The sequence below is a fragment of the Miscanthus floridulus genome, chromosome 14 (genome assembly GCF_019320115.1).
Source record: "Miscanthus floridulus cultivar M001 chromosome 14, ASM1932011v1, whole genome shotgun sequence".
Classification (NCBI taxonomy): Eukaryota; Viridiplantae; Streptophyta; class Magnoliopsida; order Poales; family Poaceae; genus Miscanthus; species Miscanthus floridulus.
Genome location: NC_089593.1, coordinates 95,008,057 through 95,033,455, shown reverse-complemented (window position 1 = coordinate 95,033,455; position 25,399 = coordinate 95,008,057). Strand labels below are relative to the sequence as shown.

Genomic DNA, 25,399 nt, shown 5'->3' with positions numbered 1-25,399 from the left:
AACGGTTACATTTATATGTTCGTTATAAAAGGAACAAGCAGGCAGGGGAAGCCCACCGAAGGTTTAATTTCCAAGCAAATCTATATACTGGAGTCATGTACCCCATGCTTCATGAGGTGATCCATCATGAGTTCATCCCATGAATTTTGGTGGAATCAATCCATTCATCAAACCCTAAATGTCATTCTATTCCACAAACCAAATTAAAAAAAGGAGTGAAAAGAAGATGACCACTTCATTCCTCAAACCAAGCACACTCTAAATGTCACAGCGTGTGATAAGAGTTCATCCGGTTGTTCTATCCGGCGGCTCGACGAGTTAAGCGAGACATCTCACAAACCCACATATAAGCTTAATCATAGAGGTAATCCGTATAACTAAGGCCCTGTTTGTTTCCGCTTATAAGCGGCTTATCGGTGGAAATAAGCGAGAATCCCGCCAAACGCTTTGCTTATTTCCACCGATTCTCGCTTATGTGGTAAGCCGCTTCAGAGATTTGAACTACGAGAAGCGAAAAGCGAGAAGCGAGAAAATCTTCGCTTAGATTATAATCTAAGCGAGTCTGGGAGAAGCGGAAACAAACAGGGCCTAAGCCTATAAAGTATAAATAGGCATCTGGACTAGCCCACTTACAATTGATGCATGAAATACCCATGATTGCTTCATTGAGAAGACGATCTAGATAGACTTGACTGTAATTGTATTTTCCCCCTTTGTCTGAGTTATTTTCTGTAAAATGTTAGGGGGATAACAATAACTCCCTTCCTCCGTACCAGCATATAGTTCCATTATTATATATATATACATCACCGTAACGCTTGTGATCAACGTGCATATATACAAGAATTCTCATAAATATGCTGTAACACCCTGTTCTTCTGACTTCTGCGCTCTTTTATTTCAGGCCACTGCATGCATCATCATTGTACTTTTTATTTGTTTCTGATCCAGAAGCTATCCACTCTTTTCTATTGGCTATCTGTACGTGTACACTATACCTTGTGTTGCTTGCTTTCTCAAGGAAACAACAGCAAATGGATTATAGAACATCTTGTGGACTGTCTGCTCAGATCATGTGCATATATATCATGCATCCTTAGTTTCTTATCAAATCAGGAAGTGTTTACGAAGTCAAACTGGAAAATGCAGTTGAGATTTGAGATTGAGAAGCAACAGCAGGCAAAACTGAATCTGCATTTTGTCTCTGTCATCGATCCTTATCTTTGGCGAATTGACATGCGACTTTTGGGGAATTGACAGCCGGTGTCTCCGTTCTGGTCGGCCGCCTAGGTGTCTTGCATGCGTCTCTATTGTCGAACTAGCACGCCTATGGCAATTGGCAATCTGACAGGACAATTGGTGATGGCGACCAGCTGCAGCTACTTCTGTTTGCCATGGTCAGTGCCTAATCTCTGTCTCATGCCTACTTGCCTCCGGAGAGGCTAGCTGATGGCGACTGAGAGAGGCGTTGACTGACGATGTCAACGACGAACCTAGCTAGCTAGGCATCAAAAAGTCTGAACATAAACGGTACATTCACAAGGCACTTTTTTTCCTCGCTCTGGATTCAACTCGGATGTACTCGCAGTTTTTGGCAGCTCCTTGTGCACGCAAAGGTTTTCACTCTGCTGGATTCAACTCTGATAGCTCATTGTGTGCAAGGCTCCCATTCTGGATTCAACTCTGATGTCGAGTGCTTATTTGCAGTGGTTTTCCACAGCTCCGTGTGCAATGTTTTTTTGACACCGGATTCGAATCTGTCCAGTGGCGGAACCAAAACTTGTGATAAGGGGGACAGGACAATACGATGACACCTTATCTGCCTCTACTCCTCCTGCTTGTCGGCTCTCATGCATGGACTAATCGATTGCATGTGATCCAGCAGTTTTATTAAGTCGTCCGACTAATCGCGATTAGTCGGCCTTATTAGTCTCCCAGCTCCGATTATGTCCACCGATTCGACTAGAGCGACTACAAACCAAGTCATGTCGATTTAATTGGACTATTTTTGGGCATGGACGACTAGTAGCTAGGCGAATTTCGTTTTCATATTGGGCTGCTATCTGGCCGGCCTGTTGGCTGGTTAGACTCTTTGGCCCAATAGGTTCTCATTCTGGATTCAACTCTGGTGTACTTATCTGCAGTTTTCCACAGCTCCGTGTGCGAGTTTTTTTCCACACTGGATTCAATCAACTCTGCGTCTACTGCGTGCTTCTGCTTGTCGGCTCTCTTCCAAATGCATGGACTAATTAATCGCATGTGTTCAGTTCAGTCAGTGCTTCTGAAGACCACAGCACAGGTCGTCAGTTACAGCTAGAGCTTCATTGTGCTGGCAGCTGGTTCATCGGATGTTTCTGATCGATCTGCAGCGATCTAGAGTTCTAGACACGAGTTATTTCAATTTCCCCTACAAAGTTAGAGATTCGGTAGAAAGAGATCTTGAAAACAACTTTGCTTCTCATCAATAATAAACTTGCATGCAATTGTTTTTCTTTTCTGAATCCCTGAATTGAAAACATGCAGACTTTAGCTAGGAATTAATTGTTCAGTTGTTGTCCTCGCACTGACTGGAGCTCATTTTCAGATGCCACTAGATCAGCTGCAGCAATCTGTGAGACCAGGCGGCAAACAACTAACATTAACTCACTTTTCAAAAGCAACACTGAATCTGCATTTTGCCTCTATATCATCGATCCTTATCTTTGGTGAATTTTTTGACATGCGACTTTTGGGGAATTGACAGCCGGTGTCTCCATTCTGGTCGGCCGCCTAGGTGTCATGCGTTTCCATTGTCTACAATAGTACTGTACCACCCTTACGGAAATTGACAATCTGACAGGAGATGGCGACCAGCTGCATGCTTAGAGCAAGGCTAATAATACAGCTGGCTTGCTGGCTGTAAGGTTTTTTTGCAGCCTTTTCTCAGCCCATTTATATAATAGTCAGCTCTTTATAGTTAATACATGGCCCACTTGTCTCTCTCACAGACTTTCTTGGTTATTGTGTCAAAGCCGGTTGTAAGCTTATAGTCTGCTTCTCCCCTCTCTCCTCCACCTCAGCATTTAGTCGGCTTACAGCCTACTATTATACTTGCTCTTATGTTGGTCAGTGTCCAATAATCTGTCTCATGCCTAGCTACTTGCCTCTGGATCGGAGAGGCTGATGCTGATGGCGACAGAGAGAGGGATGGAAGGAGAGAGTAGACGACTCACAATGTCAACGACGACCCTAGGCATCAAAGTCTGAACATAAATGATAGTACATGATTTTTTCCAAAAAAGAAAAATGATAGTACATGCCATGCGTGCACAAGGCACTTTGTCGCGCTCTAGATTCAACTCGGATCCGATGTACTTTCAGTTTTTGACAGTTCCGCATGCAAAAGGTTTTCAGTTTTCACTCTAGATTCAACTCTGAATGATAGCTCATTGTGCAAGGTTCTCATTCTGCACGCATGGATTCAACTCTGATGTGCTTATTATTTGCAGTTTTTTCACAGCTCCAGTGCAAGGTTTTCACACTGGATTCAACTCTGCCTCTACTGCTTCTGCTTGTCGGCTCTCATGGACTCTTATTAATCGCATGCGTGTTCAGTTCAGTCAATGCTTGAGATCGACCACAGATCGTTGGTTACAATTAGAGCTTCATTTTGCTGGCTCATTGGATGTTTTTGATCTGTAGTGATCTACAGCTCTAGACAGGAGAGTTATTTCTCCTACAAAGTTTGACATTCAGTAGAAAAAAGATTGTGCGGTCTGGTGATAAGTGAAGGACGTTCGCGCAAGGCATGAGGTTGCAGGTTCAAGTCCTTGCCAAAACAATAGTGCTATAAACACTTCCCTGCCCATACTTGTCCTAAGTAGTTTTTTTTTCTTATTTTTCATAATTTTTAAATAAAATCTAAAAATATTTTTTAGTCAATTATATTGTCTTCCCTGAAAATCTTATATTTCTATAACAAAAAATCTAAAAACCAATTTTAGTTAATTATATTGTCATTCCTGGAAATTTACGGCCTGTTCGCTTGGCTTATAAGCCGTACTTTTTCAGTCAACGAACAATATTTTTCTCTCACAACAAATCAGCCAACGGTACTTTCAGCCATGTCTTATCAGCAAGCGAACATGACACTATTTCTCAGAAGCTAGCAGTTTTAAAACCGTCTCTAAAAATATCTCATTTTTACTATTGATGGCGAAGTAATGGTTTTAACAACCGGCACTAATTAAAAATTGATTTTTATCGTCTCTGAAAACCTTATGTACGCTTGCCAGTAGGGAAGTTTCAGGGTTCAGACTTGATCTGTTAACACTAATTAACTTTTAGGGACAACTGACTTAACAAAGTTATTCCTGAAAATCAGTTTTTAGAGACAGTTGAGTTAATAAAAGCACTTTTAAAATTCAATTTTCAGAGGCAGTTTTACAAGTCTCTTTTTTTACAATCTAATGTAATGGTTTTAACAACCAGCACTAAAAATAGATTTTGACCGTCGTTGAAAACTGTTTCCGTTGACGCCGTTCCGGCACGTGCTACTCTGGAGCGTCCGACAACAGAAGACGACGTTGGTGCTCGCGAGTGGAAGATATGCAGACCGGAGTGGCAGTAGTATGTACTAGAGCTATGTGCCGAACCCTGTAGAAGGAGTGAGTAACAAGAAGGAACATAACAAACTCATCAATAGAACCGACCTCGTTCCGTCCCTATCCTTCTCTCTTGCGTGCTTGAGTTCTTCTTCTCCGATCCCCTTTTCTCCCAATTCTCTATTTATTGCTAATAACAAAAAAAAAAAAAAACTTTTGCGAGCTAGTGTTAACATGTGAGCTCGCCAGTAGGGAAGTTTCAGGGTTCAGACGACTTGAGCTGTTAACAGGCGCCGTGCAGTGCGTGCATGCGTCGTGCGCACTCCATGCATCCTGCCTTGGATTCTCATCACTGGCCACCGCATGCAGCATCATGCCTTCCTTGTTTCCTCTGCTTCATCCTTCCTCGACAACACTCCATGCATCCTCCGTCTAGCTAGCTTCTTTCACCACCACAGCACGTTAACGCATGTACTCTCGCTCCGTGCCATGCCTTGCCTTGTCTCGTCTCCTCTGCTTCTTCCATTTTCCTTGCTTCACCCCGAGCGGGGGGCAGCTTAATTCCTTCTATGTATGTATATATCGGCACGGGCAGGACGACGGATCGGACCATTAAGGGCTTTCGGTTCCTCAGGATTGGATCTAGCTAGCTAGGAATAATTCCAGCTTATCAAGACTACAAATTAATAAATCATTCCAATTGAGAATTGTTCCAGAGCCTCGTTCCTAAGGATCCGAACAAGCCCTAATTAATCCTTGGGCTAGGACACGGCCAAGAGTGTCTTCCACCTTCGTCGAGTGTAGTGCCAGCCTGTTGCTTCTCCTCGGGATCCCGCATATGTGTTTTGGCTGCCAACCTGTGGCAACAGAGTGGGCGAGAAGCCGGGCACGGGTGACTGCGGCCACAACACTTGCCATGAGCATTGGAAGCCAAGCAAGAGTGCGGCGCTCGAAGCTTTTGTTTGCTTGAACTACTTTTCGGCTAACGAACAGTATTTTACTCTCACAATAAATTAGCATAAACATCAGCATAAGCTAAATTTCAACATAAGCAAACATGGTGAATATGTTTGACCGCCTGAACGTCTCCCGTGCCGCTGAACTTGGACATGGACACCCGCTCCAGGCTCCGCACCATGCACGGCAACACTGGCATGATGCCAAGCACATCCCAAGCCTGCGTGGTCATGGCCACCGCCGAGCCTGCTCGCGTGCCCTTGTGGCCACGGCGGCGCCTGCTCACGCATCCACAATGTGTTTGATGAAATGAAGGGTCAATAGTTGCTTGAGATGGACAAGTCAGCAGGCCACGTCAGCATGAGAAGCCCACGTAGAGGGATATGGACCTAAGTGATACGGCATACAAAGGTAATGAACCCAAAAAGGCACTTTAAAAGTTGATGAACTTAACTGAAATCTCCTCACAAGCTAATAGACCTCTAGTGCATTTAACTCTTTTTTTTATCTTTCTTCTACCTTATCAACTTATGAGTATTAAGATGAAGGCTCCATTTAAAGTCTCCCATTTACGATAAGATACAGTTCCTAATACTAATTTGACTACTGATCGGAGGACGTTGAGACACTCTAGTCGTCGCTTGATGCGTGCATGTACGGCCGGCGGGGTTGGGCTAATTTTGGCGCGTACGTTACGCTTGCTGGCGCCGCCAATGTGACGACTGACGAGTCTTTTTCTTGCATGCACAATTGTTGTCCTTGCGCTGACTGGAGCTCATTTTCAGATGCCACTGGATCAGCTACAGCAATCTCTGAGACCAGGCGGCCAACAACTAACATTAACTCGCCAAACAAATACATCCATCGCCACGCGACCCCTGCAACAGGCCAGGCACCGCCGTGCATGCGTCGTGCGCACTCCATCCTTCGTCCTTCGTCCTTCTCATCACCGGCCGCCGCACTCCATGTCTCCATGCATGACTTGCCTCCTCTGCTTCCTCCTTCGATCTTCCTCAACAACACTCCACGCATGATCCTCCGTCTTGTCATCGTACCCCTCCTCCACATCGACACTCAATCTCAATGCATGTGTTGCCTCGCCTTGCCTTCTCTCCTCTGCTTCTTCCCTTCCCTTCGCTCCCTCTCCTTTTCCTTCCTCCCTTATATATATCGGCACGGGCAGGCTACAACAGATCGGACCACTCACATTGATCCTTGGGCTAGGGCACGGCCAAGACTGAGCGGCATCGTCTTCCACCTTCGTCGAGTTCAGTGCGCGCGTAGATAGGTGACAACAGCGGCCGAGGTCGTCGTCAACCTCTCTCCTCCAAGTCTCTCCACAGCATGCCATGGTATTTGAAAATGTCACTTTTCTATACCCTATGCTCTAAATTATATATAGATCATTTTAGCTTTTTTTTCAAAAGCAAAATCTATATAACCACTTCAATCATGCGTGTTGGTCTACTTCACCTCCTTGCCTAGAAGACCATGTATTTTACTCTCTTAATTAAAGTATTCAAAACCGTCTAAATAACCCTTGGGATGGCTTTGAAGGCGGTTTTGCTGACGTGGTAAATTACGTGGATGATGACATAGATGTGGGTCAGCAAATAATTTGAAAAAGTTTGGAGAACTATGTCAGTACTCTGTAACTGAAAAATGTTTCCTTTTGCACTCTATTTAATATATTTTCAGTAGGGGCTCCTTGCCCCTCCTGTTTCTTTAAAAAAAATTAATATGAAAAAGCTTATGTAACCTCATAACAAATTGAGTGTTGACTATATAACCTATTCAGCTATAAAACCCTAGAGTGCATGCTTTTGTAAGATTGCTTTGCCTGCCAAGCTTGCCTGATTACCCTTATTGGCACGTGGGGCCATCTATAAGATGGGTAGGCTTGGCGGCTTAGAAAGGTATCATGGGAATAGAAAGCGAGACAGGGATGTGGGAGGGAATGGTGTAGGCATAGACACTATGCATGATCTCGATGCCAGCAAGGAGTTTCAGGAGGTGGAGCAGAAGACAAAAGATAGGGGAGGCAAGATAGGGAGGTTGGATAGGCTGGATCAAGAGAATTAAGACAGAGAGGGGGGCAAAGGGAACCAGTGAGAATGAGAGTTAAAAAATAAAAAAAAATAAAAAATGTACCCAGTTATAGATAGATCTATGTGCAAGCATGGGTAATCATAACATCACACAAGGTACAATGGTGAAACTGCCCTAGAAAACCATTCGGAGTCCATTTGAAAGGTATTAGGTACGTACTTAAGGGCTATACATACGTACAATATTAGGTTTTATAGATCAGAGCAGATTATGTAAATCAACCCTCTATATCTTAGGGGTTATATAGACTTTTGGTGTTATATTTCGTTGGCTCACAACATAACCATATTATCATTATCCATGTAATATGCTACCTCAGAAAAACACCGTCAATACTACCCCAAAAGGTTATTTAGATGGATTTTGATACTTTAACGGGGTAAAATACAAGGTTTACTACTTAGGGTGGTTACGTAGACTTTTTTTTCCTTTTTTGAAATCAAACTTCTTTAACTCAGACTGAGTTTGTAGAAAAAAATATACAATAACGTCTACAACATATAGCCTGTCACCAAAGTTGTCTGATGACTCGCTCAAAAAAAAAGTTGTCCGATGGCATCTTTCATATAGTTGCTTTTTTCTTACAAAATGCATCATCTGCAGCATCAAATTATAGTTTCAAATTTGACCATCCATTTATCTGAACCTATAGATATTAATATTTATTTCTAAAAACTTGGTAAAAATATAGAAACTTGACTTATGATAAAACTAAAGTGATCTATAATTTAGAATGGAAGGAGCATTTCAAATCGATCCAACTCCCGCACAAGTAATGTGGTCCCATCTCTCTCCTCTAACACTCCCTCTAAAAACATATGCTGCTGCAGGTGGATCCCATCCTGGGTGGAGAACATAGAGAGGGAAAACAATAGACTGCGCAATGAGAAGTTTGAATTGGAGAGGGAAAACAATAGACTGCGCAATGAGAAGTCTGAATTGGAGAGGAAAAACAATAGACTACGCAATGAGAAGTCTGAATTGGAAGGGGAAAACAATAGACTGCGCAATGAGAAGTCTGAATTGGAGAAGGAAAACAATAGACTGTGCAATGAGAAGTCTGAATTGGAGAGTCGGATGCAGTGGTTGGTGCACCAAAACAACGAGCTACAGGATCAATTGGACAAGAAGACAAGGGATATGAAGAAGTATGAAGAAGAAGCAAGGAAGCAACTCAGGGAAAAGGAAGAGGAATTGGTGAACACAAGGAACGCAGGCCTGGTGATAATGAACACCGCTGATGCGTACGAAGAGGCAGCAAGAAAGCAAATTAAGGAAAAGGAGTGGGAACTAGAGGACACAAGGAAAGTGGTTCTTGTCCTCATGGGCGCTGCTGACACATACCAAGAAATAGCAGGCAAGCAAATTAAAGATATGGAGGAGGAATTGAAGGTCATGGGGGCTGAGAAAGCAGAGATGGATGCAAGGGTATCATCTTTGGAGTCAAGGCTCAAGGCTGCACTTGATAAGAATAAGGAATTAGAGGGTGATTAAGGAATTAGAGGGTGATTATGATAAAGTGAAATTTGAAAATGAAAGGCTTCAACTGGAAGCTCATAGGTTCATATGATGGAGTTAGGTGTATTGGCAGAGGCGAAAGATGCAGCTACAAACTCATGTAATACTGGGACACCAGAAATCATGAAGGAATTGGAGGACCTTGAAACAAAGGAGGAAACTCAAGCTAGCAAGGGATTTGGTGAAGGGTGAAAATGATGAACTTTGGTCAGCATTTATTTAAGGGAACCAGAGGGGTTTCCCGCTAACGATTATGATGTATTAAGAAGTTAGAAAAGTGTGCCACTCAACATTTAAGAAATAAAAAAGTTGCAAAAAAAAGATAAGCAGGATTATACGCAAGGCTCTTGTCTTGAGTCAATTATTAGCAAGTAAGATTTCTTTGATATGTGGATAACCAAGGACAAGGTGTTCTTAAATGAAGATTTTCATCTTGCAATGCTTGGTTGTTTGTTTCTAAAAATGATAATATTATGTTCCCCCAAATGCTCTAGCACATCAAAATAATAATCTCCATGAAGAAAGGCAGCCACAATTATAACTTGAAGTCTTTCAAAACTACTTCAAAAGGTGAGGCGCCAATTGGAACTTGCAAATTCAAAATAGCCTGATAGTTTTGAGCAAAAGGGCATTGAATGAAGAGATGCTATAGGGACTCTTCAATTTGACCATTGCAAAAAAATCTTAGGATTGCAAGACTATATTCTTTCTTTTTAGGATCTTTATAGTGCTTAAGTGGTCCTTTAGCAGTACCAGAAGAACACCTTGTGTTTGTTCAGACATGAAGAGTTCAAAAGCCATTGAAAAGTAGCATGAAAGCATAAGCCATCATATGCTTGTAAGCTGTAGTGGATGAGAAGAAAGGGTTGCCCCAAATATAGGTCCAAAAAACTAGCTTCATCCAATAACACAATGTCCCTAAGGGAAGTTGTAATTGCTCAAAGGCCTCCACATATTAAGGTAGATGGAACAGTTGGTGGAGGGAATTAGTTGAATAAGCTCTAGCAAAGTTCAAGTGTTTGTTCTTTGCAAAATATAGACTTTTCCAAGCTATAAATCTATCCAAAACAAACAATTTCTGGCATCCTAATTGAGATGGTAGAAAGGCCCTTGAATTTATCAACTAATTCTGTGTGTGCGTGTGCACCCCAAGGCCGCTAGATGTTAGGGCAAATGTTCATGCATTCCATCCACCCTCTCAAGTGCACATCGATCACACCAAATGCATATAATAGAGCCAATTGTTCATCTTTGTGAGAGCTAGGTCTTATAGCTTGAGAGCTTTGAGAGTTGGGCTTGTGTTCACTTATGATCTTGGTGAGCTAGAGCACTTAAGGTATTAATGATGACCTTCAATGAAGGCGTTGACTACATGGGCCCTGGGTGTCCTCATCAAGGCTAAAGCACATGGACAAATGCTTTTTTATTCTTTTGCTTGAGGTACTGTGGTGTAATTCTAGTTTGTCCTACATTGATATCCTAACAGAACACTATTGGGTATATTTGGTTTTGATTCTTACATCCAATCGAACAATGTGAGAAGCAACAATATGAAAACCTTGCCTAGGTAATTATTTCAAATATTTCTATTGTTTTACTTTGTTTCAAAATAATGTTGTTTTATTGTCAACTTGATGCATTAGCAATGTGTGAATAAATTTGTTACTTTCATCAGTGCTTGCGCTACAATATGCATAGTTGTCCATATATTTGGTAATTTGTTTGTTTGAAGTGTATTATTGAGTTTACTAGGCTTGGTTTCATAGGCTGTGAACTTGTCAAAGCTGCAATGTCTTTGAGAATTTCCCAAATGGTCAACTATGCTTTTTGCACTTTCAAAGACCTTAAAGAAGGAATTCATACTGAATGTGCTTGCTAGTAAGTTGTTCCTAATGACCTTTCTATTCTCATGTTCCTCCTAATTGGTGTTTTTCTAGCTTCAAGTGACGTCAAGACTCTAATTTCTACATGTTAACCTTTTGCAGCATTTTTAGGCATGTTGTTTTTGTCATGTGGTTAGCAGCAACCTAGTTTGCTCATTTTTCATGTGGTTGTTAGCAGTAGCACTCCGATGCTAGTGGAAGCGAGTCCAACGTTGAGTTCCAGGTGTTGTTGCCGTGGCCGACAACGGCTATGTTTAGTGTGTGCGGTTGTACGAGTTGCCCCACCAAGGAGAGAAAGCCAAGGGATGATGCTTTTTCTGGCATGCATAGCTGATGAGGGTCATGTTTGCTATGGGGTCTGTAGGTTTTGAGGTTCCTTCGCCTGTGCCAACATAGACCAACAACACACCATGCTCAGCATGGCCATAATCGGTCCATACAACACGCTGTGCTCATGTTTTCTATTTGATTCAAGCCATAGGGCTTGTACACAAAATAGAAATAATAGTATTTACTCTAGATGAAATCTAGTTCGTTATTACTGTACCCTAAAATATGACATATAGATATGAATCAACTGAAAATGTGGTTGCACCTGATAACTGATGGGACTTGGGACTATCACAAATGTGCAAAGGCTAAGAATTCTTACTGGGAATATGGTCCATTTTTACCCCTAGCTTAGATCCTCTTCTAATTGTACAAATACTCATCACATATAATAAGCTTAAAACTATAATCATGAACCACATGTTTACATATTAGGTTTTGGGAGTACAGATGTGTTCGCATAACATACATACATACTGCATACACACACACACACACACACACACACACACACACACATATATATATATATATATATATATATATATAGCAAAATACAAAATAATATAAACACAATGTCCTGATGTACACTACACATACAACACCACACAAAAAGACAGAGTGGATAACTTGTAGACCGCCAGTGCCACCAAATGAATAGTCACAACTCCCGATGGAAGATGGTCATTTGCTTATTAGAGCAAGTACTCAAGCTCTACATTGTACTCTTAATTTGTCTCTTTTGACGTTGGGCTATAAACGTAGGCATGTCCTAGGTAGTGTCTACTCCTGGCTGACCTACACCTGGTGAACCATATATACTCGTCAAGCTCTCCTTTGGAGTAGCATACGCTATGCCGCAATCAGAGTTCAATGAAGAAGACCACTCTTCAAGTAGTCCAAAGAGCATTGGTTCATTGAAACAAAAGTTTGGTGGAGGTGCTACCTTGCTGATGACTTGGGTACCTCCTCCATGCTCGGCCGACTAGATGGATTTAGGTCGGTGCATGCCAAGCCAACAAGTAGCAGACGTTTGGCCTCATCAACACTGTATGACTGATGGTCGCTTGAAAACATGTTATCTATAGCCTCAAGCAACTTCCCTTCTCGATGAAGACGCCTAACCCAAAGAGTTACGTGGCTATCATCAGCTGGAACATCTGCATTCTTATTGCTAGTGATAATCTCAAGGATGAGTACCCCAAATGCATAGGTGTCAGTCTGTCATGTGGCTCTACAGGTAATCACATATTCTGGTGCCATGTAGCCAAATGTGCCAGCAATGCCGGTAGCCGAGGTCTTGTCAATGGCAACTATGCAGGCGATACCAAAGTCACCAAGACGAGCATGAAAGTTGGAGCCAAGCATTATGTTGCTTGCCTTGATATCTCGGTGGAGCACCATTGGCTCGTGCTCATTATGAACATAATGCAGGCCAGTTGCTATATCCCTCACGATTTTGTAGCGGGCGTGCCATTGTAAAATATCTGTGTCATTTGGTGGCACATGCAACCGTTGACGACTGGTGCTGCTTCTTTGGAAGAGATGTTGATCTAAGCTTCCATTTGTCATGAATTCATAGATAAGAAGGGACTCTCCTTTATTGTAAGACCAACCTAAAGTATTACCGAAAATATGCATGAGTCCAAGTGACTTCCAGTTATAAATTAACACTAGTCTATCAAATGGAACTGCACGGTCAGAATCTAGAAAGGCATATATATTTAGATTGAGAGACTCACGTATTGGAAGTCCATGTTAGAGTCCATAGCTAAGTAAAATTGTTTATCTTTACGGTCTCTCATTTGTCCACTTTCTAAAACAATAGACACATAGATACTCATACCACTTTTTGGTAACAATTACAGTAGTACAAGGTAGCATTTCAGAGGAGACCAAAAATAATTTAGTGTCTTGAAGGATTTGAACCCATGACTTTTGACTCACATAACATCTCCCAACCATTATACATACTCATTTGATATATGCATTATTATCTTTTGTATCAACATTTCATAATCCTGTATTGAATATTTTGAACACTAAATGATCTCAAATGAAATAAAGGTTTCAACTATAGAGTTTTAAGTCTTGTCAAGCACTATAACTTTGGTATAGGATGTGTCTCCATCCATATTGTTTGAAAATTTCAAAATTTTGAATATCAGAACTTAAGACAAATATTTGAAACTACAAAACACTTTAGATAAAAAAAAACTTATCAATTACAAACTTTTAAATCATTCCAATCACTACAACTTTGGTATTAACCATGTGAATATTCAAGTTTGTTTGGAAATTCTAAATTTTGAATTCAAAATCTAAAAACTGAAAACACATATTTCGGACTCTAAATAACTTCATATAAAAAACTTATCAAGTACAAAGTTGTATATTGTATTGTGAAATACAACCTTGGTATAGATCATGTCAGTATATGATTTTGTTTCAAAATTCTAAATTTTAAATTTTAAAATCAAGAACTTAAAACTATTTTTAAGGACTCTAAACAGTTTCAAATCAAAGACTTATCAACAACAAAGTTGTAGACCATGTCAAGATCTATTAAATTTTACTGTAAAGTTCATCTTCATCCAACTTCATATGAAAAAGTTATGAAATATTTTTTATGCAACCATTTCTAGAGGTTGACCCACCTCTTAAGAGTGTCACCTCTATTAAGTGATTTCTAGAGGCGGGAAGCCTACCTTTATTAATCGGTCAACTGAGGCGAGCATCCTAAGGAGACCATCTCTTTAAATGCTCGATTATCAGAGGTGGTCTCCTTAGGATGTCCGCCTCTGTAAATGATTAAAAGAGCAAGTGTTTGCATGAGATCGACCTCATCATTTACTGATGTTGCTCGTAAAAATTCCCTTCTGTGTTAATTAGGGAGCTTGTCATCTAAAATCGTTTTGTACTAGTGTTATTTTCTATACTTTTTCATCCCCACGCATATAATTTTACTCATTAGCATCGCACATCTATGTGTGTCACACATTTGATTAATTGGAACCTTAGCACAAGCTATGTTTTCATTTGTTGCATCCTATCTAGCATGACACAACAAACAAAGATTTTGGCTACACATATTACGTAACAGAATTTTGAATAATATTTTCAATTCCTCATATTAACTTGTAGCGCTAATGCTTGTTGTATCTCCTATTCCAACCTCTCTATTTGGATTTACTAATAATATGGATTCGGGGTCTTGACCATTGTCGATGAGAGTTTCATTCTCACAAGTGCCTCATAAGTAAATTCGGTAACATGTCACAACTTTAAATAAAAGAGATTTGAAATGAGTTTCATCATGGGCTATTGTACGGGTATTATAATCAATTGCAATGTGACCAGATGAAACATAAAAAATGGAACTATGCATTGTAAAAGGGTCTTTGAGCCATTCATCAATTGTTATTGGGCAATGTGGGACTCTTAGAAACAACAAAATGAAATTTTCTTATGGGATTGGTCTTAGAGTCCGTTCTTAATTATTACAGTGGCATGATGATTTGGAGGCATAGTAAAGGGTACTTCAGATTATTTTGTTCATGTCATTACATATGTGAGTAATTTAGATGCAAACATAGAGAGCTACTTTAAGCTACTTTTAATATTCCCTGAGTTAAGATTTTCCCCATATATTAATAATGGAAAATTCACTAGATTAGAAGTGTATACAGGGGGCCCTTTGGATTAAAATTTTTTCCATAATGGTCTAGGTGTGTAATTATTTAGATGTAGATTTAGGTGTTAGTTTAGATTACTTCAAATAATGGTAATTTAGATACACATTTTTTGTTATTGAAGTTATTGCACAAAATGGTATATCTGGATAATTTAGATCTAGATTTAGGGAACTATTTCAAATCACTTTTTAAAATATTACCCACATATACTGTTATAACAATAACTTAAACGAACCTCCTAAATTTACAACTAATTATCCACATATATCATTATAAAAATAACTTAAACTAACCTACTAAATATGCATTTAAGTTATCCACATCTACTAGTAATGATAGTGGTGGGTAATTTACCCGTACAGTGTATTTAATTTTCTTTGATTAATGTAGTAATTTCTAAGGCCACGAGAATTAATGTGCATTTTGTTGGTCAAATTAAGATGCATGTTAGAAGCATTAAGTAGTACTAGCATTAAGTAACATTTGCATCTACAAAAGGGAAATAAGTAGCATGTATATATATAGAAGTAGCAAAGGTAAGAGAAGCTGGTTGGTAGGTACTGACCGACGAGTGGGACAATGTTTTTGTGGCGGAGACGGTTGATGATGCTGACCTCTGCAAGGAAGTCGTCGTAGCGCCGGTCCTCAACTTGGCGCATGAACTTCTTGACGGCCACCTCCATTGCTTGCCCCGTTCTAGAAGCAGTAGCAGGGAGCATGCATCGGTAGACGGCCCAAACCCTCCTCTCCCCAGCTTGGTCGTCTCGTGGAAGTTCTTGGTGGCCCTTTTGATGTCACTGAAGCCTGTCCTGCTCCTTCTTCCACCTCCGTTGCCTCGAGTTGTAGTAGAAGTATGCAACGGCAGCCGTGGCGGCAGTGGCAGCTACCGATCCAAGGACCGAGGACAAAACGATGGTCTTTGTCTTTCCAGGATTTGTTCCATAAAGGATCGAGTGACCCGGATAGTAGATAGGGCCACATATGTTTGAGTTCCTGGTGTCGTTGTCGTGGCCAACAATGGTTGATGAGTTCAATGTGTGCAGTTGTATGAGTTGCCCTACCGAGGAGAGAAAGCAAGGGATGCTTTTTCTGGCATGCATGAGCCAAGGGTCATGTTTGCTATGGGGTTTGCAGGTTTTGATGTTCCTTCGCCAGTGCCAACATAGACCAACATGCCATGCTCAACATCGTCGTAATCGATCCATACGTTATAGTTGTTATTAGCCCCGGAGGAATTGCCACCAGGGCCACACAGTTGTACGACTATTTGTACCCAGATGACGCCATTGAACCCATCAGAAATTGTTATAGAGACGTTGCCGCTGGAGCTGGAGACATTTAGGGCTGCGTATGGTGGCCTAGAGATGCCATAGAATATAATGGAGTGTCATCGAGGATGGGAAAAGGGTATTCATAGAGTTCAGGGTTCAGTGCACGCTGGATGGAGAAGAACATGCTACTGTATGGCTTTGACTGGTTCTGGTTGTATGACACTGGTAGATACTCATAGTTACGAGGACACTGAAGGATGATGATCCCCCACCCCCATTGACTGGCATCGAATAATGGGTTAAGAAAAAGCCAGGGTCGTCAGAGCTGACATGCATTGGGAGCAAAGGCCACCCCACACCTTGTCCGATCCGCCGTAGGAATTAGGGTTCTGGCGGTTCAAGTGCATGTAGCCGGGCAGCTGGTCCAAGGTAGAGCTCAGGTGGTAGTTTCCAAACTGATCCTGACCCAAGCTAGAGCACCTGCATGCTTTCAGGTGGGAGGGGCACACTACAATAGAATCAATTTTTAGGGACGGCTCGTAACCCTTTGTAGGGACGGTTTAGCCAGCCGCCCCTACCGAACCGTCTCTACAAATCATGCATTTGTAGGGGCGGTTCTCAGGCTGCCCCTATAAATCAATTTGTAGGGGCGGCTGTAGTACCAGCCGCCCCTATAAATACCTGTTTGTAGGGGCGGTTCAATCTAGAACCGTCCCTACAGTACGTTTTCCCGCAAAAAAATCAAATTTACAATTCAAAATCACGTTGCCGAACGCCCCGCGACCAACGTTCCGAACCGCGTTCGCGTTGCCGAACGCCCCGCAACCAATATTCCAAACCCAAACCGCATTCGCGTTGCCGAACGCCCCGTGACCTCGACTACAAGCATAAGAGTATTATATAAACTACAATTACAAGTCCAATTTACAAGAATATATACAATCCATCATTAAATATACAAATTCCATACATATTGTTATCAACATCCTAGAGCTAGCCTTTCTGTCACATGAAGGTGTTGGTACTGAGAATTTGTACCTAACTTAGACTCTCGGTCATGGTAGGCGCCTCTGACGTGTACAATCTGGTCCAATATGAAGTTGCAAAGGTCGTCGACGAGCTCTAAGAGTTGATCATCCTTGTATGGGTCTCTTTACATTCCTTTCTCTTCTCTCCACTACAAGAGAATAAGTTTCGGTTTAGTATTTCATACCATGTACGAAGTTTTTATACTATGGGTGAAGAGGTTCAAACTTACCCTTAAGGGGTGTCTCCTGTAGGCACTGGTGTTACTCATCATACAACATATATAGTATCCACAATGTACACTCCCAGGCTTCTGCTTGGGGCACTGTGTGTTTTGCATATGAAAATATTAAGTAAAGCTTTTGACAGCCATGTAATGGAGTACTGAAGAAGTAAGTTACACTTACCGCATATAGTGTTTTTATAGCCAGCTTTTCCTTCCTTGCTGGATCATGCCTTCCATGATGATTAGTGACATAGAACCTAAATGCCCTGTTCGAATTATTTTAACAAATATAACTTGTTAGTATCCAAAAGTGAATGTTACAAGTATGTATACAAATATATAAGCTAATGAGGATTGTCGATATGTATACGTCTTGAGAATCGATATGAAGTCTTTATATGTCACCGTGTCCCTATCTAATAAATCAAAGACCCATGCCATGCTCCTCCCGACATCAACGGCTATACAAATCCAGTGGTTGCTGCATGGATTTAATCATAGAAATATATAAGCACTTTTACATCGAATAAAATATATCGAATAAAGCTTTAAGTATAGAGTTGAACTTACTCGAAGTTATATGGTAGCCATATAGTAGAGTGTTGTTGGAGATTTTTGAAAGCCAGGGCAATGTATGCCGCAACCTTAAGGGACTCTTCCCTTAGTTTCGCCGTATGGATGCGCTCTTTCTCCCGAAGACTCTTTGCAGCAGCTAGTTCTTTGACATCCAATGTCCACCATTTAGGGTAATTAAAATTTGTTTGGGCTATAGCTTGAGGGTCTAGATACCCGGCTTTCACACTTGGCATTTGTTTGACAATGTGCACTTGCATTCTACAAATCACGACGTGGGTTAGTTACAACAAAATTCAAAGATTACATTCATATCATATCGGGAGGACAAGGACTTATAGGCACCACGTGCGAATTAGATTCATCTCCATTTCTCCCAGGTGAAAGCATGTGTGCATGTCATTGAAGTCAAAGACAATTTTCCCGGCTGGGCTTCCAAATGTGCCGGTGGGGAAGCATGCCTGTATGAGATCTATGCTCGTTGGGAGAACACACAAGTACCAATCATGGAACCTTCTCATTCCAAGTGGTAGGCGCTGGATGTCCCAGTTTGGTAGGAAGGGCTTGCCTCTTTCATATGTTTTCGGGCAATCCTTTGACCATTTGATGGCATCAACATTTGGATACTGCTTTGCAATTTGGTGGAGTTTGCTAGTGACGGCCTCCTCAGAACCCCGTGAAGGGACTTTTTAAACTTGGTTCTCAGGCTTGAACTGGTCATGGGAAAACCACTTGGATACCGATGAGACATCTTTGATCAGAACATAAACTGGCCTTATGGTGATTGGATGCTTCTTTCGAAGTTCCCATTCAAGCATGTCCTCATCTTCTTGTGCATCACCTTCTTCAGGAGGCACTCGTTGTTTATGTATTGGCTGTGCTTGTTGAGAAGACTGTGGTATCTCATGATGCACTTGCTCGGTACGAGCTGGAGAAGGGTGTGGCATCTCATCAGGCACATGCTCGCTAGGAGGCGGGGAAGAATGTGGCATCTTAGGAATTTGGTGGTCACGAGACGGTGAAAATATCTCCCCAACCTCAACAACTTGCTCCAAATTTGGGAGAGGGGGAGGCGGCGAAGAAGCAGTCAATATAATGTATTGTTTGTGCCAGAGGATGAACTGCCCCATAATATCTCCGAGTAACACCAGCCCCTCGAGAGTTGCGTAGTCTATCCTCCACTGTATGAACTCGGATTCACTGTATGCACCTCGACCCTAGTATAGTCCGGCGGTATCTTATTATTGTGGTGTAAGCCACCGGGAGGATGTGCCACACCCGTTGCCACCTCCATCACAGTGTCCTGTCGGCCACTGAGAAACACCAAGGTGCAACTAGTTGGTTCCCGTATACGATCGATGGGGGTTGTGGATGCAGTGAAACCTTGGCTGCTAGGAACTTTTGGAGGGCTGTCAACAAATACCAGTTCTCCCGGCGACGTCACTAATATTCATGGCTCCATAGACAGTCCTTGCCCCTCTAGCGCCTTCGCAACTAGAGCCTTCACTTGGAGCTCAAGACTAGTCTCCTAGTCTCTGCCATGTTTCTTGTACATGTGCCTGTCCTCTTTGAATCCTTGCTTCCATGTCATCCTTTTCCCTAGCCCCCTGGTGCGGCCTGTGTGCTCCTTGTTTCCCAAGCCAAGGCTAAGCTCGTCCCTTTCTCTGAAAAGATTGAATGAGCCCTTCTCCTTGCCTTCAGCATATTTCAGTATCCTTGATACTGCCTCTTGGGTCTTCGGCTTATCAAACTTAAGATTATCGCTGGATGATTATGTACTCCTCGCATATATCCAATTCCTTGAGCATACCTTCAAATTCATCATATTGATATTCCCAGCAGCTACGGCCTCTTCGTCCATCTTTCTAAACTGCTCTTCCTTGGCTAGTAGCCACCAGGGCCTAGATGATGGTGGTGTTTGTTCCTCTTCGCTACCTCGGTGTTACGGGCACTGAGCTCTAATGCCTCCGGTAAAGTCTTTTGAGCCATGAGCTCCTCCCATTGACTAGGAGTTATTTTACCGAACTCGTTGAAGAGAGTTAACCCCTTTTGGATATACTTCGTGTTGAGCTCCGACCTCTAACATTGGAATGACTCTCCCATCATCCTGAAAGCATTTTTTACCAGTTCATGCTTACCCTCCAGAAATCTAAAATTGAGCTTCAGCTACCTATCCCATAGTACATTCTTTGTGTTCTCTGGTTCCTCTTTCTAGTTAGGGATTGTTGGGTTCAATTTATCTCTTACTAGGGCCCCAATCGCATTACGGAATCATCCTCTTAATTCCTTTGGCTCAAGGATCTCCCCTGCTAGCCCGACCTCTGTTATCACATAGCATGCCTTATCTAGATATATATTTCCTTTTCTATCCCCTTGTTTCCTCTTAGGCTTGGTAGTCGTGGTTGTGTCTTAAGGTTGTGGAGCAGAGGCATCGTGATCTGTCTCTGTGGCTGTTGCCTCTGCTCTCCTTTCCTCTACTCCATCTTGTCCAGTGAGATGTCACGGACATCGACATCGTCTTTTCCAAGTTTTAGGAGGGACCTGTATATACGATAGGTCAAAGTGTTAGTAGAGGTAACACAGCCAAAGCTTTAGCAAAATTTACAAGCTAAGGCTTTTTCCCTACCTCCTCGTTCAGGTCAAAATTCTTGTCCAAATCTTCCTCCGTTGGCCTCCTTCTGGCTTCACATGGGAAAGGATCCTTATGACTTTCATATCCCTCTTCTGAGTCATCATCATCATTATCCTCTTCTTCTTCGCCTTCAGCAGCCTCTCCTGCTCTTCCTTTTGCTCCCCCTTCCTCCTCATCACACTGCTCCTAAGTAAGCATCACTTCTAGATCCTTTTCTAACTCGTTATCGAAATGCTCCTAAGTTAGCTGGTCCTCTAGTGCTTGCTCCTCATAGGTTGGCTGCTCATCATGCTCGGGGCATCGAGCTACACTGTCTGGTGTCCGCGACATTATTTCACGCTTTGTTCTAATAGATGTAAGAAAGTGTGCTTTAGGTACACGAGAAGGTATAAGAAATAAAAAAGGTCTATAAACCAAAGTAGTCCTATAAAACAACAATATATTAAAAAAATGAGTAGTAGTAGTAGTAGAGGCCTCAGAAACATGTCAATCATCATTTGATCATGAACTTGGAGCATCAAAGCATCATAACATAGAAGAGAGGAGAAGGTAATATAGGGGCGGCTGCTAATGATGTCAAGTTCCTCACAAGTTCTTCATCATCAGCTCATATTCCATATAATGTATGGACTTGGACAATTTCATCATCGACAAAACAAAGGAGAGGAGAGGAGAGGGGAGATTTGGCAAAAAAAAGCAACAGCTGCTTAACAAACATAGAGAGGAAAAGGTGTAAAAAAGCAGCAGCTGCTTCCCAAACATAGAAGATAGGAAAGGTGGCAAAAATAAAGGAGAGGGGAGGAGTAGAGTGGAGTAGAGGAGAGTAGTAGTAGAAGTAGCAAAAAAAGCAACAGCTGCTTAGGAGAGGAGAGGAGTAGAGTGGAGTAGAGGAGAGTAGTAGTAGAAGAGGAGTGGTAGAGTAGTAGGAGAAGAGCATGAGGACATTATAGTAGTAGAGTAGTAGTAGGAGTAGCAAGTAGTAGTAATAGGAGTTGTAGGAGACCAACCAGTAGCCACTAGTAGTAAGAGTTGATAGAAGACAGAAGATAATAAGTAGCAATAGTAGTAAGTAGAGAGAGTAGTAGTAGGAGTAGCAAGTAGTAGTAGGAGCAATTGACCAGCAGCCAGCAGCCAGCAGCCAAAGAGAGACAAGCAGTCAACCAGCAGCTAGCAGCCAGCAGCCAGCAACAAAACTAAACATCCCATAGCTTCAAGCATAATCCAGTTTTAGGATAGACAGACCAATAGTGCATGGACAAAGAGAGACAATGTAAGAAGAATATATATCACTGCAGAGCCATGTGCATATATTAAAACTTTTGTTAGGCAAATTACTGATAGACAACAGAAAAAGAAGCTCACAAAGTCACAGGAGTAGCAAATAGTAGTAATAGGAGTTGTAGGAGACCAACCAGCAGCCACTAGTAGTAAGAGTTGATAGAAGACAGAAGATAATAAGTAGCAATAGTAGTAAGTAGAGAGAGTAGTAGTAGGAGTAGCAAGTAGTAGTAGGAGCAGCTGGCCAGCGCCAGCAGCCAGCAGCCAAAGAGAGACAAGTAGCCAACCAGCAGCCAGCAACAAAACTAAACATCCCATAGCTTCAAGCATAATTCAGTTTTAGGATAGACAGACCAACAGTGCATGGACAAAGAGAGACAATGTAAGAAGAATATATATCACTGTAGAGCCATGTGCATATATTAGAACTTTTGTTAGGAAAATTACTGGCAGACAACAGAAAAAGAAGCTCACAAAGTCACAGGTGGCACACAACGTGCATCTAGCATGGTGAATGGTGAACATGTAGTGGAATTAAGTGGTACTGCCAGCAACATGCAGAAATGGGCATTGACATCAATGTGTGTAGTCAGACATGAGGCATAGATGAACCATGAAAAAGAGTGGAGATAGCCTTTTGGGATAGTAAATTAAAATTCTTTGAAAACAACACCGTTGACATGTAGTATATAGGTATAGATGCCATAACAGAGTTAATGTATGTTAAACGACTAGCATGATTTAGCTTGTTTGCTTTGATGGTAGTAAGTTTAGCCCGGAATTTGGTTAAGATGAATTCATATGCCTTAGATCTATCACTATGATTGAAAATGAGTGGGTGGCCTAGATGAATGGTAGAAACTGGGAAGACACTCCGAACAACTTGCCTGTTATTTTTGTCAACGCACTTGCTGAACAAGATAGAAGACATAGATAAGTTTGGCATTTGTCCAGAAAAGAGTGCAAAAATTTTGAAGAATAGAGTTAATTTTGGAGGCTTCATCAAGGGTGGCTTGACCACAAATAATTAAATCATCAGCAAAAAGCAGAGAATGGATGTGGGGGTTGTTGGGTCCTAGAGTGATTCCTTGAATATTATTGCAATCTATGTTATTTTGGAGTCTGATGGAGAGTTCATTAACAGTAAGAACAAACACGTAGGGAGATAGAGGGCAGCCTTGCTGAATTCCTCTCTGAGGATGAAAGGCATCAGTAGGTTCACCATTAACAAGAACAAAAATAGTGGTTGTGGAAATGCATGCATAGATCAAGGAGATGAATTGGTTTGTAAACCCCTACCTTCTAAGAGCCTCAGTAATGAAATTCCATTCTATTCTGTCAACCCTAGGGCTATGTAAGTGCTGTTAATTTCTGGACACAGTGTACCATTTTGAGGTGCTCGGCTCCGCAAAGGAAGGAAGGGGAGAGAAGGGAGCAGGCATACCTAGTGGGTGATCGTCGCCGGTGAAGAGGTGGTGAAGTGGGGCAGGGTTCGCCCAACTGTTGGAGGTGGCGCGCGGGTGCGCCGTCGGCCGAGTGCTCCGCGACACCTCAAGCTCAGAGGCCGCCCGCCGAAGGAGGTGTGCAGAGGCCGCCCGCCATTGGAAACCCTAGGGCGGGGAGCAGGCGCGCGGGTGCGGGGAGGGGGTGCGGGCCGGCGTCGGGACAGGTCCGGCCAAGAGGCGGCATCAGCGGGGCAGCCTGACGGCGTTAGAGGAAGAAGACAGCGCCCAACAGGTTGGCTCCCGAGCGCCCTAGTATTTATACTCGGGACTATTTCTAGGGGTGGTTCCTGATCCAGCCGCCCCTACAAATGCATTTGTAGGGACAGTTCCTGATCCAACCACCCCTACAAATATTTTCTATTTTTTTAAATTATAAATTCTATATTTTTTATATCATAAAACACAAAATAATATAAAAAATTATGTATATGCACAAATATAATATTTTGTATTATTCTATATATGAAGAAATATATATATATATATATATATATATATATATATATATATATATATATATATATATATAAACAATTGTAGTCAAAACAATATAGAAAACAAAAAGATAAAAATTAAAAAAATGAATTTTAAAACTTCGACTATAATTTTATGACATTAAATGAAATAAAATGAAAATATTGTAAACATAAAAGTTGTATAACTCATCAACAAGTACAACTTTTATTTTTGTCATCTTGTCATGTGACTTTGTTTGAACGATTCAAATTTTGAAATTCAAATAATTTAAACTTTAAATAATATTTTGAAAGAGTAAATGATTTTAGATGAAAAACTCATGAATACCAAAGATGTATAACTCATCAATATGTACAACTTTTATTTTGATCATATTTTTATTTGACCAAATTTGAACAGTTGCAATTTTGAATTTCAGTAAATGGCAACTTCAAACAAAATTTTGAAACCTTAAATGACTTCAACAATAAAAGTTGTGAACATAAAAGTTGTTGAACTCATCACTACCTACAACTTTAATTTTGGTTACTTCTTCATGTGACAAAGTATTAGTAAACATTGTTCATAAATTCACGTATGACTCATAGTTTCATGAACTATACGAGAAACATGTTGATTTGTGAACAATATTTACTATCACTTTATCAGATAAAGAAATGGTTAAAATAAAAGTTGTAGATCTTGATGAGTTATACAACTTTGGTATTCATCACTTTTTCAGCTGAAATCATTTAATGGTTGAAAATCGCGCTCGAACTTGTTATTTTTTTAAATTTGAAAATTTAAAGTGCTTAAACTTTGTCAAATGAAAAGAATGCCCAAATCAACACACTAACTTGATAGGGCAAGATTTTAGAAAATTTTAGAAAAAAAAACATCACATTTAGAGTTAGTATGAGGAAGAAAGACTAGTTATAAATTTTACCTAGAGATTAAAAAGAAAAATCACAACTATTCATGATGATCAATGATGAACAAGTGTGATTTCTCTTTTTAATCTGTGGCTGAAACTTGTAACTAGTTTTTCTCTCTCGTACTAACTCCAAATGTGATGGTTTTTTCCTAAAATTTTCTAAAATCATGCTCTATCATTTTAGTCTAGTCATCTATCTTTGTCACTAATTTTGAACAATTCAAATTTTAAATTTCAGAAAATGACAGCTTCAAACCTGATTTTTAAACACTAAATGATTTTAGCTGTAAAGGTGATGAATATAAAAGTTGTATAACTCGTCAAGATCTTCTACTTTTATTTTGGTCATTTCTTCATTTCATAAAGTGTTAAGTGATTTCATAAAGTTTTAGTAGTAATAGAGTGGATGTTTAAATAGAGTCA

At 41.1% G+C, this 25,399-nt stretch overlaps 1 pseudogene; it reads left to right on the top strand.

Moving 5' to 3' along the window:
- The first annotated feature begins 6,760 nt into the window (after nt 1–6,760).
- Nucleotides 6,761–9,465, top strand: LOC136502704 (uncharacterized; annotated as a pseudogene).
- Nucleotides 9,466–25,399: the final 15,934 nt, after the last annotated feature.